We start from the raw sequence: 16,535 nt of genomic DNA on the forward strand, positions 1-16,535 counted from the left end.
AAATGGATATATAGATAGATAAACAGAGAGATAAAAGCATAACAGGAAAGCCAAATAGATAGACAGATAGATGGATAGATAGATAGACAAATTAAAGGAAACCCAAATAGATAGATATAGACAGATAAAAGGACAGCCAAACAGAGATAGATAAAAGGAAAACCAAATAGATAGAGATAGACATAGATAAAAGGAAAATCAAATAGATATAGATAGATTGTCAAATAGATAAAAGGAAAACCAGATAGATAGAGAATAGATAGATAGATAAGAGTGCAGCCAAATAGATACTGATAGATAGATAGATAGATAGATAGGTAAAAGGGCAGCCAAATAGATACAAATATAGATAGATAGACAGATTGATAAAATCATAAAAGGGTTCTGGCTTCCAATAGTATAATCATAACAGTAAATTTAAGCGCGTGGGTATTGACAGAGAGAGAGAAAATGAGGTGATAGATAGATCAATAGATTGGCAAAGCGTTAGAATATAGTGGATGAGAGAGAGAGAGAGAGAGAGAGAGAGAGAGAGAGAAAGAGAGAGAGAGAGAAAAAAAATAGATCATAAGAAGAGGAGGAAGGAAGGAGAGGAGGAGAGAAATAAGACAGTAGGTATGTAATGAAGATGAGATGTTGGAGATAGATAAAGTGATAGATAGATAGATACTGTAGATAGATGTTGTGGTAGTAGGAGTAGTAGTGTACGTTGTAGCATCAGTAGTAGTAGTAGTTATGGTAGTAAAAGTGGTAGGTACCGGTAGTAGTTGTGGTGGTGGTAATTATGTACTGTATTGCAAAGTCAAATTCTTGTACAGTAGTTCAGAATTCACCCCAGACTCAAAAATTTTCCCCAAAGTCATAAAAATACCCCCAAAACTCAAAAATTACCCCAAAGCTCAAAAATTACCCCGAAGCTCAAAAATTACCCCGAAGCTCAAAAATTACCCCGAAGCTCAAAAATTACCCCGAAGCTCAAAAATACCCCAAAATTCAAAAAATTGCCAAAAAATCAAAAATTTCCTCAAAACTCAAAAATTACCCAGAAACTCAAAAATTACCCTAAACTCACAAAATTTCCCCAAACTCAAAAATTTACCACAAAACTCAAAAATTAGGCCGAAAGTAAAAAATTACGCCAACTCAAAAAATTTACCACAAAACTCAAAAATCAGGTTAACTGCATATTCATAGTATCTGATGTTTGTGCAAAAATAAAGAAATTATTTGAAAAAGTTTGGGCTACTTTTTTCATGTGGATTACAACACACACACACACACACACACACACACACACACACACACACACACACACACACACACACACACACACACACATGCATACATACATAGTCATATCTTCACTTCCACAGGCTCACACAGAAGCAGACAGGTATGCAAACGTACATGTACGTTTCAGTTAATACGTACATGCTGAGAGAGAGAGAGAGAGAGAGAGAGAGAGAGAGAGAGAGAGAGAGAGAGAGAGAGAGAGAGAGCAGGAAATCAACAAAAATGAGAAAATAGAGAAAGTGATGTCGGAGGGAGAGAAGGGGAAGATCAAGTTATTGGATTAGGGAAGAGAGAGAGGGAGAGAGAGAGAGAGAGAGAGAGTAGAAGATAACCACAATACACCAATGATCCATGCTAGACAAAGAGTATATGACTAGAGTACAAGAATAGGACAAGGATAGCCAAAAGAGGTATTCCCAGCCCTTCAAATCCACATGCCACCACTTGAAGGCTTCCCCCAATATAGCACAAACAGCAACAATCGCTGACTTATTCTGTCTATTCACTATTTTATTTTCAAACCAATTCTATCTATCTCTTAGTTATATCTTAGGCTCTAATGGTGATATATATATATTATTATTATTATTATTATTATTATTATATTATTTCTGTTATGATTGTTGTCATTATTGGTTATTTTTCTTGTTGCTGTTGTTGTTGTTGTTTTTCTTCTTATTATTATTCATTTTTCTAACTACTAAATAAATATCCCTTACTGAGGTAGACGGAGCAGGAAAGATAGACAGACAGACAGACAGACAGAAAGAAAGGAAGGCACACTGAAAGAAAGACAGGCAGACACACAAACAGACAGACAAGCAGGAAGAAAGAATGGTAGGCACACAGAAAGAAAGAGACAGGCAGACAAACAGACAGGGAGAAAGAAAAGCACTCAGAAAGGCAGACAGACAGACACAAAGAATGAAACAGACAGGCAGATAGAAAGACAGACCGAACACAGACACAGACAGTGAGACAGGAAGAAAGGCAGACAAAGACGGAGGCAGATAGACAGACAGACAGAAAGAAAGAAAGACAGACAGGCAGACAGACAAAAATTGGGACAGACAGACAGATAGAAATATAGAATGAAAGACAGACAGATAGAAATATAGGATGAAAGACAGACAGACAGACAGATAGGCAGACAGACAAAAAATGGGACAGACAGACAGATAGAAATAAAGAATGAAAGACAGAAAGACAGACGGAAAGAATGGGATAGAATGCACACGTAAGAGTGGGGTGAAAATGGAGAGAGGGAGAGAAAATTAGAATGAAGTGGGAGAGAGGGAGGAATGTGTGAGTGGGGTAGGGGAGAGAGAGGTGGAGGGAGGGAGAGAGGGGGAGGAAAGAAGGAACAGAGGTTGGGGAGGGGAGGAGAGGGAAGGGAAGGAGAGGAAATTGGAGGGTAGGGGAGGAGGGAGGGGAGATAAAGGGATGCTGGACTTGGAGAGAGAGAGAGAGAGAGAGAGAGAGAAGGGGGAGGGGAGAATGACAAAGAGTGAAAGTGTGTGCGGAGGGGAACGGAAAAAGACGAAAGAGAGGGGAGTGGAAGAGGGGAGACAGAAATGGAGAGAGAGAGAGGGGGGGGGATGGGGAAGGTCGTGGTACGAAAGAGTTGGGGAAAAAGAAAGACAAGCATGTCCTCTCTCTCTCTCTCTCTCTCTCTCTCTCTCTCTCTCTTTCCTTCTTGTCCTCCCGTCCTATCTATTCTTCCATACCTCCCTTTTCCTCCCTTCCTGTTTTCCTCTTCCTTCCCTTCTTTCCCCTCTTTTCCCTCTTCCTCTTTCCCCTTTTTCCTCGACCTTCCTCTCCCCTCTTCCTCTCTTCCCATTTCCCTTCCTTTCCCATCTTTTCCCTCCTCGTCTCTTCTCTTTCCTCTCCCCTCTCTCCTTCTACCTCTCTCTTCCCTCTCTCCCCTCATTCTCTCTCCACACTTCCCCCCCCCTCATTCCTTCTAACTCTCTCATCCCTCTCTCCCCTCATTCTCTCTCCACACTCTCCCCTCCTCATTCCTTCTACCTCTCTCCCCTCATTCTCTCTCCACACTCTCCCCTCCTCATTCCTTCTACCTCTCTCTTCCCTCTCTCCCCTCATTCTCTCTCCACACTTTCCCTCCCTCATTCCTTCTAACTCTCTCTTCCCTCTCTCCCCTCATTCGTTATACCTCTCTCTTCCCTCTCTCCCCTCTCTCCTTCTACCTCTCTCTTCCCTCTCTCCCCTCATTCTCTCTCCACACTTTCCCTCCCTCATTTCTTCTACCTCTCTCTTCCCTGTCTCCCCTCATTCGTTCTATCTCTATTGCCTCTCTCCCCTCTTTCTCTCTCCCCACTTTCCCCTCGTCCTCCCCTCACCACTTCAATTGCGAGAACTAGCCAATAACTTTAATGGCTTCTGTCCGTCGGTTACAATATACGAATCTGTCTTCACCCGGGGTCAAATTGTCGGTTAGAGGCTGTTAGTGGATGTTGGTGAGAGGTGGTTAGTGTGGCGGTTGGGGACGGTTAGTGGATGTTGGTGAGAGGTGGTGGTGGTCAGGGGTGGTTAGTGTGGTTGTTAGAGACGGCTGGTGACGGTTAGTGGATGTTGGTGAGAGGTGATGGTGGGCAGGGGTGGTTAGTGTGGTTGTTAGAGACGGTTAGTGGATGTTGGTGAGAGGTGGTGGTGGGCAGGGGTGGTTAGTGTGACGGTTAGAGGCGGTTGGGGACGGTTAGTGGATGTTGGTGAGAGATGGTGGTGGTCAGGGGTGGTTTGTGGCGGTTGGTGACGGTTAGTGGCGGTTGGTAGTGAGTAAATCAAACCAAAAACAAGAAGCGGTAAGGCCCAGCAAACCCGTCCCCGGCAGTCATTTTAGTGCTGACGTATAAACACAACAGGATATCAAGTCAGAGATGTCACATATCAAATTTGGGGTAAAATCGGGTGAAAACTGACGATTTTATGCCCATTTGAAATTTTAGGCCCGACCCACCTGACACTGACCCCCCTACCGCTAACTAGGGGGTGAGTTTACTATGCCTTTACGTCTCTGAGTGTCCTAAGATAAGTAAATTTGTCTGAAGAAATAAAATAAAATAAAGATTGCCAATATTGCAGAGGGAATGCAAGATGGTCTCCACTGAGCTACTTTACATTGATATGTAAAGACCAAGACCCCTGTGGAAATTACTGTGGTTCATAAACATTCAAGAACAGCAAAAATGTGTGTTTATGGCCTGACCTTTGACCTCATATGACTTAAGAGGTCAAACTGCAAAACTAAATAATAATAATAATAATAATAATAATAATAATAATGGTAAAAATAATAATAATAACAATAATAATAATGATAATAATAATAATAATAATGGTAATAATAATAATAATAATAATAATAAAATGTATATATGGGATTCTTTGCAGTAGGAAAAGTTTTTATAAAGTTAAAATTGAAATGATGAAGAAACAAAAGAATGCCACCAGAGAGAGAGAGAGAGAGAGAGAGAGGAAGTCTTTTTGGATCTGACACACACACACACACACACACACACACACACACACACACACACGGGCAGAGAGGGAGAGCAAATGAAGGCTTTTTGGACCCAGGAATTAGCGGTTAATACACTAACGGCTTTTAACGGTCATGCAGGGTTAAATTGAATTTAAAACTAGTGTCGACCGTTGGTGACGGTTCATTCCGACAGTTACTGACAGTTTGGTACAAATTAGTAATGCGTTGGAGCCAAACTGTTCTCTCTCTCTCTCTCTCTCTCTCTCTCTCTCTCTCTCTCTCTCTCTCTCTCTCTCTCTCCATTAATCTTTCTTCCTCCCTTCCTCTATATCTGTCTTTTTTCTTTACATTGTTACTTCCTCTTGTCTCTCTCTCTCACTTCCCTCTCTCGCTTTCACCCTTCCCCTCTCCTCATCGCTTCCTTGTTCAGTCACATTCTCTCTCTCTCTCTCTCTCTCTCTCTCTCTCTCTCTCTCTCTCTAATTTGCCCTAAAATTGCCATCTCGCCGTTGTGAATATTCAGACCAGAAATTAACACTAGAATATGATGCTAGTCACGAAGAAGTGCTGTGGAGAGGACGTAGAGCCGTAGCATTGCCTTTTTCAGCCACTGAGCTACGTGAAATAAGCGACAAAGGGACGAATATTTGGGCCAAGTTAAGGTGAAAGGAGTATAGTATTGCAGTAAATGAAATAAAGAATAAGAACGATTTATTTTGTCTTTTTTTAATTAGTAAAGATAAATAAATAAATTGTGGTATCTTGCGTGTTTTGAGGTCGGCCCTGTCTGCTGGTGTGGGTTTTCTCTCTTCTTCCATCCTTCCTCATTCCTCTCTTTCTCCAGCCTTCCTCTTTCTTCTCGTCCTCCCTCACGCCTCCGTCCTCTCTTCTCTCCTTACTCCTCTTTCCTCCTTTCTTTCCTTCTTCCTCCTTCCTCTCATGTTCCACTTTCCTCTCTTACATCCTTCCTCCTCCTCCTCCTCCTCCTCCTCCTCTCCTCCATTAATCTGTCTTACTCAATCCCTCCCTCCATCTTCTTCCACTCTTCCTCTCTCTCTTCCTCCTCCTTCTCTTGGTACATAATTAACCGTCGCTTTCCTCTCTCTCTCTCTCTCTCTCTACTTAGTGTTTCTTTCAGTCTCTTCCATCCTCCTCCTCCTCATCCTCCTCCTCCTCCTCCACTCTCACCTGCCTCTCAACAGGACTTCATCTTTAATAATCTTCTCTCTCTCTCTCTCTCTCTCTCTCTCTCTCTCTCTCTCAACGACAGAATTCAGAGAGATGTAGATAAAAGATTATTATTATTTTTTTTTTGAACTTTTAAATGATATTATTTTGAGCAGAAGTCTTGATGTGAAGGGGTTGATGATGATGATGATGGTGGTGGTGGTGATGATGATGGTGGTGGTGGTTGTGATGATAATGATGATGGTTGTGATGATGATGATGGTGGTGATAGTGGTGGTGATGATGATGATGATGGTGGTGGTGGTTGTGATGATAATGATGATGGTTGTGATGATGATGATGGTGGTGATAGTGGTGGTGATGATGATGATGGTGGTGGTGGTTGTGATGATAATGATGATGGTTGTGATGATGATGATGGTGGTGATAGTGGTGGTGATGATGATGATGGTGGTGGTGGTTGTGATGATAATGATGATGGTTGTGATGATGATGATGGTGGTGATAGTGGTGGTGATGATGATGATGGTGGTGGTGGTTGTGATGATGATGATGGTGGTGATAGTGGTGGTGATGATGATGATGGTGGTGATAGTGGTGGTGATGATGATGATGGTGGTGGTGGTTGTGATGTTAATGATGATGGTGGTGGTTGTGATGATGACGATGATGGTTGTGATGATGATGATGGTGGTGGTTGGAGTGATGATGATGATGATGATGGTAGTAGTTGTAGTAGTAGTAGTAATAGTAGAAGTAGAATAATGAGGGGTACTAGGGGCCATCTGCTCTACACCCCTCTTATAAATCTCATAGTATAGATATCGTAGTTATAGTCACCCCTAAAATAAATACTAATAAGATAGCTTCCTTGATGTTTACCTTTCTTTGTACACCTTCCCTCCCTCCCTCCCTCCTTCCTTCCTTTCTTCTTAAACCTCTTCCTTCCTTCCTCCCTTTTCTCTTCTCCCTCCCTTCCTTCCTTCCTTCCCCTCTTCCTTCCTTCCTTCCTTTTCTCTCCTCTTTCCCTCCTCCCTCCATCTTGTTCTTTCCCATTTCCTTCCCTGTTTCTTTCCATTTCTCTTCTCCCCTCTCTACCTCCTTCCTCCCTTCTCCTCCCTCTACCTCCTTCCTCCCTTCTCCCCCCTCTACCTCCTTCCTCCCTTCTCCTCCCCCTCTCTCTCTTCCTCCCTTGTTTTCTTCTCCTCCCTCCCTACTTCTCATATCTTCCCTCCTCTTCCTCAGCCTCCTTCCTTTTTCTTCCTCCTTCCTTCACACTTCCTTCATCGCCTTACTATTTTTTTTTCTTTAATTCACTTCACTGATTCTCCTCTCTCTCTCTCTCTCTCTCTCTCTCTCTCTCTCTCTCTCTCTCTCTCTCTCTCTCTCTCTCACTTCCAGTCTTTCTTCTCTCCATCCCTCTTTCTCTTCTTCCTTCTTGAATTCATTTTTATCTTTCCTCCTCCTCCTCCTCCTCCTCCTCCCTCCCCCCCTTACATTCTCCATTCCTCCCTCCTATACCTCCTCCTCACTTTAACCTCCCTCTCCCCTCCCTCCTTCCCTCCCTCCCTCCCTATCTCCTTCAAGACGTTATTTCGGGTTTGTCCTTTTCATTTATGATTATTTCCCTCCCTCCCTCCCTCCCTCCTCCCTTTCCCCTCCCTCCCTCCCTCCTTCCTCCCTTTCCCCTCCCTCCCTCCCTCTCCCTCCCTTCTAATTCTCTCTCTCCTCTCCTTTCCTCTCCTTCGTCTCTCGCTTCCCCTCTCCTTTCCTCCCTCCCTCCCTCTTTCTCCCCTCTCCTTCCTTTCCTTCTTTCCTTCCCTCTTTCTCCCTTTCACTCCCTCGTTCTCTCCCTCTCTCATTCCGTTCTCTCTCTCCTTCCCTCCTTCCTCCTTTCCTTCATCCCTCTCACCAGTGTAGTCCTCCTTTGCTTCCCTCTTTCCTTCACTTCTTACCTATCTCTCCACCTACCTACCTATCTACCTACTTACCTACCTATATGCATACATACATACATACATACATACATACCTTTTACCTACCTACCTTCCTACCTACCTACCTGCCTATCTACCTACCTACCTACGTACCAACTTGCCGACCTACCTACCGACCAGCCTGCCTTCCTCCTTCTGCCTCTCTGCTTCGCCTTCATCTGCCTAACCTCCTCTCCACCTGCTTCACTTTCTGCCTCACTCACTGCCTCCCTTTCTGCCTAAGCGCCACTATTTCTGCCTGTCTTCACACTTGCCTTCCTTCCTTCCTTCCTTCCTTCCTTCCTTACATAACTGCATTCATTCCAACTTACTGGCCCCTTTCCTACCTACCTACCTACCTACCTGCCTACCCACCTGCCTACCTGTTTACCAGTCATCCTACCTACTTACCTACCTGACTGCCTATCTACCAACCAACCAACCCACTTACCTACCTACCTTCTTGCCAGCCAGCCTACCTACCTACCTACCCACCTATCTACTTACCTACCTACCTACCTGTCTACCTACCTACCTACCTGCCTGCTTCTCTGCCTAACCATGTGCATTTACTGAGCTGCGTCATCCTCTCTTACTCTCACACTGGCTTTATTCTCTCTCTCTCTCTCTCTCTCTCTCTCTCTCTCTCCATTCATTCATTCATTCTTACCTTATACCTTCCGTCTTCCCTTCCTTCCTCCCTCCCTCCCTCCCTTCCATCCATCCATCCATCCATCCATCCATCCTTCCTTCCTTCCATCCTTCCTCTCTCCCTCCCTCCCTCCCTTCCATCCATCCATCCATCCATCCATCCATCCATCCTTCCTTCCTTCCATCCTTCCTCTCTCCCTCCCTCCCTCCCTTCCATCCTCCCTCCCCCCCTTCCTCCCTCCCTTCCTTCCTTCCTTCCTTCCTTCCTTCCTCCCTCCCTCCCTCCCTCCCTCCCTCCCTCCCTCCTCTCCTCTCCTCTCCTCTCCTCTCCTTTCCTTCCTGCCTCACCGCCTCACTTCCTCCCTACCAACAGATTTTTGCTGCTTGACTTCTCTCGGCCTAACCCCCCTTCTGCCTACCACTACTGCCTGCCCCTCCCCTGCCTACCTCCTGCCTATCCCCCTTCTGCCTCCCCCCCCCTCCCGTGCATTCGCCAAACTGCAATATTTCTCTCTCTCTCTCTCTCTCTCTCTCACACACACACACACACACACACACACACACACACACACACACACACACACACATGACAGACTAGAATAACATAAAAAAACTCACATTCGACTGGCACATAGGGTTTGTGTGTGTGTGTGTGTGTGTGTGTGTGTGTGTGTGTGTGTGTATGTGTGTATGAAGGGACTATGAACTAGTAAGGTCAGCAAGGTCAAGGGGTCAAAGGTCAAGGTCATAGGGGTTGACTTAGCTTATCCATGTGGCCGCGATATCTCCTGAAACCCTCTACGGATTTAGACCAAACTTTCGTCAGTGATACAGTATGAAGGGGCGATGAAATGATTAGGTCAGCGAGGTCAAGGGGTCAAAAGTCAAGGTCATATTGGGTCGAGGTTATATTTAGTCCTATTTGAACCCCCAGTGAACCCTGTCATTGAGGTTCTATAGCGCATCATTAATAGTAGTAGTAGCAGTAGTAGTGGTAGTAGTAGTTGCAGTCGTAGTAGTAGTAGTAGTAGTAGTAGTAGTAATTGCTCTCTAATACAGACTCTTTTATACGCTAAATGTCTTCATGAGAGCACTTATGTAGCTCTGTCCCCAATAATGATATGGAAATTGACTTTTTAATGGGGGAGAGAGAGAGAGAGAGAGAGGAGGGAGGGGAAATGGAGGAAAAAGCTAAGAAAAAAAGAAGTGAGGAATTAACTGAGAGAGAGAGAGAGAGAGAGAGAGAGAGAGAGAGAGAGAGAGAGAGAGAGAGAGAGAGAGATTAATTAGGAGAGACAGGTGGGGGTAAATGAAAAGGCACTGAGATGGGAAATTGAGGAGGGGAGAGGGTCGATGTGAGGGATTGGGTTAATGAGGGTTAATTAGCAGGTGAGAAAGAGGAGGTGGGGGAGATTTAACATACATACATACATACATATACATACATACACACATACATACATACACACATACACACACACACACAGCAGAGAAAGAGAGCCAGACACAAAGAGAGAAATAGATTGGGAAAGCAAGACAAAGTAAAGAGTCGGGGGAGAGAGAGAGAGAGAGAGAGAGAGAGAGAGAGAGAGAGAGAGAATGCAATAAAGGAAGAGAGGGGGAGAAGAACAAGTGAAGTAATAAGAAAATGGAGATAGGATTGAATATTGAGAAAGAGAGAGAGAGAGAGAGAGAGGAGGAGCGTGATATAGGAAAATAGATAGAAGGATTGATAGATAAGAAGCAACACATGGATAGATAGACATATATGCGGATACATAAATAGATAGGTAGATTGATCGATGATAGATAGATAGATAGATATATGGCTGGATGGTTAGTAATATGGCTAGACTTACAGACAATTTCCCGGTAACTAAATAAAGAGAAAGATCTAGATACATACGTAGATAGATAGATAGGTAGATAGATATAATCAAATGTGGACAGAGGAACAAAGTAGACAGATAGACAGGCAGAAAGACAGAGAGGCAGGCAGAACAGGCGTTAACGAAGGAGGAGAGGGGGAACAGCAATAAACTGACATAGAGATGAAGAAGAGGAGAGAAGTAATGAAATAGAGAGAGGGAGGGAGTAGGAGGGGGACTTAATGGAGGAGGGAAAGGATTGAAGGAAATGGAGAAAGAGAGAACGAGAGGAAAGAAAGAAGGAAGAGAAAGGGGGGAGGGGGAGGAAGGATAGAAGGATGGATGGAAGGAACAGAGGGAGGAAGGAAGAAAAGGAAAACTGAATTAAGGATGAAAAGCCACTGAAATAAAGAAAAGGTGAGGAGTATGACGAAGATTAATAAAACGTAAACAAGTCCACTCAGAGAGCGCATACCTCCTCCATTGCCAGTACCAAACACCTCAGATCACCACCAAAATTTAATCAACGCTTCCTTAGCCCATGACCCACATATCCACAAAATTATATTGAAATCCATAAATAACCTTTTGAGATATTTTGCGAACAGACACACAAGCATGCAGACAGACGGGGGTGAATACAATACCTCCTCCAACTTCCTGTGCGGAGTTAATAAATGAAAGGAAGAAACTACTTATTCACCTGTTTCTGTCCTTATTAGTTATCTCATTCCTTCCAAGCCTCCATTCATCCTTCCTTCCTTCCTTCATTTCTTCTTTCCTTCCTTCCTTCTTTCTTTCCCTCCCTCCTTCTTTCCTTCCTTCCTTCCTTCCTTCCTTCCATCCATCCATCTTTCTTTCCTTCCTTCTGTCCTTCATTTATTCATTCATTCATTCATTCCTTTCTTCCATCCATCCATCTTTCCTTCCATCCTTCCTTCCTTCTTCCCTCCCTCCCGTTCCTTTTATTTCTTCCGTTTCCTTCTTTCCCTCCTTCGTTTAATCCACCCTTCCCTCTTTCCTTTCTTCCTCCCGTCCTTCCTTCCTTTCTCCCTTCTCTCCTTCTTTCTTTCCTGCCTTCCCTTTTCTTCTTTCCTTCCTTTCTCTCCCTTCCCCTACTTTTGCTTCCTTCGTAATCTATCCCTTCCCTCTTTCCTTCCTTCCGTCCTTATTTTTTTTCTTCACTTCCTCCTCTCCCCCTCTCTCTCACCTTTTCTCTTATTCTCTCTTCCTCTTCCCTTTCTACGTTCTTCTCCCTCTTTAGCTACTCCTTCCCTTCTTCTCCCTTCCACTTCTTCTCCCCTCCCCCCCCCTCTCGTTTCTCTACCTGTGTTTTCATTCTCTCTCTCTCTCTCTCTCTCTCTCTCTCGTTATTCCTTTCATCTCTTCTTCCTGTCCTCTTTCTCCTCCTTCCTTCCTCTCTTCCTCATTTCCCCCTCCTCCTACTTTCCCCTCCCTCCCTTCCTTCCTTTCTTCCTTCCTTCCTTCCTTCCTTCCTTCCTTCCTTCCTTCCTTCTATCCCTCCCTCCCTCCCTCCCTCCCTCCCTCCCTCCCTCCCTCCCTCCTTCACTGTGGCAATCTCCATCAGTGTCACTTCTCTCTCTCCTTCATTCTCACAGCTTGTCCCTCCCTCCCTCTCCTTCCCTTCCTCCCTCCCTCCCTCCCTCCCTCCCTTCCTCCTCTGGCACTCTCTTTTCCTCGCTTCCTGCCCTCTCTTTACCTTCCTCCCTCCTTCCCCTCTGACTCCCTTCCTCCCCTCTCCTTCATTTTCCTCCCTCTCGACCTCGCTCCTTCTCTCTCTCTCTCTCTCTCTCTCTCTCTCACACACACACACACACACACACACACACACACACACACACACACACACACACACACACACACACACACACACACACACACACACACACACACACACACACGAGTATAGAAAATAAATCTCTTCATTCCACTTATTAAACAGAATATATAGTGTTAGGATTTGCTAGTGTTACCACCCAGCGAAGGAGTCAAGTTATTTATTTTTTCCTACTTGTACTTTGCCAGCATAGGAAAGGGTTAATTCTTGGCGTCACTATGTGGAGAGAGAGATAGCAGGTGGGTGGGTGTGGCAAGGTGAGAATTATAAAGTGAAACTGCCGAGAGAGAGAGAGAGAGAGAGAGAGAGAGAGAGGGAAGGATGACTGTTAGGTAATGAAAAAGACCCCTTTTTTTCTATGCCCCGTCAAATTACATTATTTTTTACTGCGAGTGGTGGTTGTGGTGGTAGTGGTGGAGTTGTTTTAGTAGTAGTAGTTTGTAGTTCTATTTTCAACATCTCAAAATTCACCTTTTATCTACACTTCTACGTGTCCATTTACCTGCCTACCTACCCATACCTACCTACCTACATACCTACATACATGCCTACAAACATACATACATACATACATACCTTCTACCAACCTGATGGGGTCCCTCCTGTTGTTCTCAAGAACTGTGCTTCTGTGCTTACACCCTGCCTAGGCAAACTCTTTCGCCTTTGTCTGTCAGCTTGTACCTTTCCTTCTTGCTGGAAGTTTGCTCTCATTCAGCCAGTCCCAAAGAAGGGTGACCACTCCCAACCCTCCAACTATCGTCCAATTGCTTTAACGTCCTGTATTTCAAAAGTTTTCGAGTCAATTCTTAATAGAAAAATTTTAAGGCATCTTTCCTATCACAACCTTCTTTCCGATCGTCAGTATGGGTTCCGTCAGGGACGCTCCACTGGCGATCTTCTCACCTACCTTTCAGACTCCTGGTCATCCTCCTTTCGGGACTTTGGCGAAAGCTTTGCCATTGCACTTGACATCTCAAAGGCTTTCGATCGAGTCTGGCATAAATCTTTAATTTCCAAACTGCCCTCCTACGGTTTCTATCCTTCTATCTGTGGCTTCATCGCTAGCTTCCTTTCTGGTCGTTCTATAGCCGCTGTTGTAGACGGCCATCGTTCTTTGCCTAGATCTATCAACAGTGGTGTTCCTCAGGGCTCTGTCCTATCACCAACTCTCTTCCTTTTATTCATCAATGATCTTCTAAGCTGTACATCTAACCCTATCCACTCATACGCTGATGACTCCACCCTTCACCTTTCCATTCGGTTCCCGCAACGCCCATCTCAACAGTTACTTCAGCAAACAAGGGAAGAGGCTATGGCACACCTAATGTCTGACTTGGCTCGTATCTCTGACTGGGGTAAAAATAATATGGTTGTCTTTAATGCATCTAAGACTCAGTTCTTACACCTATCAACCCTACAAAATCTTCCACAGGTATACCCACTAATGTTTAATAATATTCAGCTTAATCCTGCATCATCCTTGAACATGCTTGGGGTTTCATTTACTCGAGACTTATCTTGGAAAGATCATATTACATCTCTTGTAAAATCTGCTTCCAAGAGATTGGGTGTGCTAAGCCGACTTCGCTCTTTCTTTACCCCTGCACAATTGTTGACTCTATACAGGGGTTTTATCCGCCCGTGTGGAGTACAACTCTCATGTGTGGGGAGGCTCCCCACATACAGCTCTTCTCAATAGGGTGGAGTCAAAGGCTTTTCGTCTCATTAACTCTCCTCCTCTTACTGACTCTCTTCAACCTCTGTCTCTTCGCCGCACTGTTGCATCTTTATCTCTTTTCTATCGCTACTTTAATGGTCACTGCTCCTCTGAACTGTCTGCTTGCATTCCTCCACCTCTACGACGGGCGCGTAGCACCCGTCTGGCAGCAAACTCTCATCCCTTTTCTGTCCAACTCTCTAATGCAAGAGTTAACCGTTACTCCCAGTCCTTCATTTATGCAACAGGTCAGCTCTGGAACTGTCTCCCTCTGTCTGTATTTCCTGCTGCCTATGATCTCCAGTCTTTCAAACGCAGTGTGTCCAGGCATCTCCAAATGATCGGATCTTGAATTTGGCTCTCTATTGTATTTTGTTTTTCTCTTGGAGGGAACTGTTACTGCGGGCTCATGGCCTTTGGTTCCTTCTTCCTCGCATAAAAAAAAAAGTACCTACTACATACCAACAAACATACATACATATATACATACATACATACTTACCTACCTACCTACCTACCTACCTACTTACATGTCCACATACCGGTTAATCTGCGTATCCATCCGTCCTTTCTATCTATCTGTCTGTATATTTATCTATCTACGTATCTTTCCGTCTGTCTGTCTTTCCTACACAGACACACCCCGCCACAACCACTACAGCCATCAGTACTACCACAACTACCACCATTACCAACACCACAACTTCTGTCCACAAAACTACCACAACAGCGACCACAGTTACCATCGTTACTCCCACAATTACCATCAACACCACCACAACTACCACGACTGTTACCACAACTACCACCATTACGACGACAACAACCACTGCTACTACCACAAATGTTACCACTACTACCACCGCTACTAACAAAATTACCACTACCACCACAGGTATGGGGCGATTACAGAGGTATTGTAATCGATTATGATTAGTTTGCAAACTTCTGATGACGATTACGATTATGATTACAGTAAAAGTAAGAGTATTTGATTACGGTTACATAAGAAGTAATCATAATTACAGTGATGATTACATGTACTGTTATGCACTATATAATTATAAACACGTTTCTTTTATACGTGACATTGATGAAGTAAATAGCTGAAGTTAGTTTTTATAAGCAACAGCATCGTCCAGTAATATAAAACTGATATTTTCTAGGGATATATGTCTTATGTGCAAATCATTTTAATAAGAATTGCCTGCGTAAGGAAGAACATAGGGTTAAGTTGTGCAGAACCTATGGCGACTGTTACTCTGGATAAGAATATACTGTACAGTGCTATGGCCAGTAAGTTGTTCCTTTATTTTTTTGCCAATTTGCAATACAAATGTGTTTTAATAATTCAAGCACCGAGACTTTTCTTCACTTTGTCCCTGACCCTTTCATTCTCTTAACTTTCCTACCAACTGACATCTTCCCAGGTGATGTTATTCCAGCTGAGGCAGGATATTACATGGAAGCGTCTGAGTGATAACCTACAATGCAATTTTGTTTTCATATTACTTATGGACTTTTATGGTGTATACATGACTGTCTGACACTGAACTGCAGTATTTTATTCTTGGCGAGTGTTTGTGGAAGAATAACGTACGTGGGGCCTTGTTATCGTAAAAGTAACCATGATTACGACTGCGATTACTTTGAGAGAAAAAAAAGAATGTCTAAGTAATCGGTTACATTATAAACAAGTCTGTAATCGATTACAGTCGATTTCGATTACAGATTACGATTACCCCATGTCTGCAACATTACCACAAATACCACTGCTACTACCACAATCACCACCAACATTACCACAACTACCACTATTACCTCAGCTGCACGACCATTACCACAACTGCCACCACTACTACCACAAGTACCACCACTACTACCACCACCATCATTACCACCACTACTACCACAATCACCACCAACACTGCCATAGCTACCACAATTACCACCATTACTACCACAGCTACTACCACAACTACCTCCATCCATAATAAACATGAATGGAATATAAAAAACGAAAGAAATTTATAGAAAAAAGGTGCTCTCTCTCTCTCTCTCTCTCTCTCTCTCTCTCTCTCTCTCTCTCTCTCTCTCTGGGAACTCAACACCTGGAGTCGACACTGCTAAGTGGTGGCACTCTATCTCACTCACTCTATCTCTCTCTCTCTATCTCTCTCTCTCTGTCACTTTCTCGCTATGTCATACTCACCTGCCCCTTGCCTCATTTCTCTCTCTCTCTCTCTCTCTCTCTCTCTCTCTCTCTCTCTCTCTCTCTCTCTCACACACACACACACACACACACACACACAACCTTTCAGTATTCATGTGTATGTATGTATATGTGTGTATGTATGTATGTATATGTGTATGTGTTTGTGTAGGCTGTGTATGTATGTATATATGTGTGTGTGTATTTCCAAACTTTCCAGTACCGTAATCCAAAATAATGTAATCAAAGTAAATATTAAATAAATAAGAA

The sequence above is a fragment of the Coenobita brevimanus genome, chromosome 41, assembly GCF_032717465.1.
Source record: "Coenobita brevimanus isolate Jiangsu-jjx chromosome 41, ASM3271746v2, whole genome shotgun sequence".
Classification (NCBI taxonomy): Eukaryota; Metazoa; Arthropoda; class Malacostraca; order Decapoda; family Coenobitidae; genus Coenobita; species Coenobita brevimanus.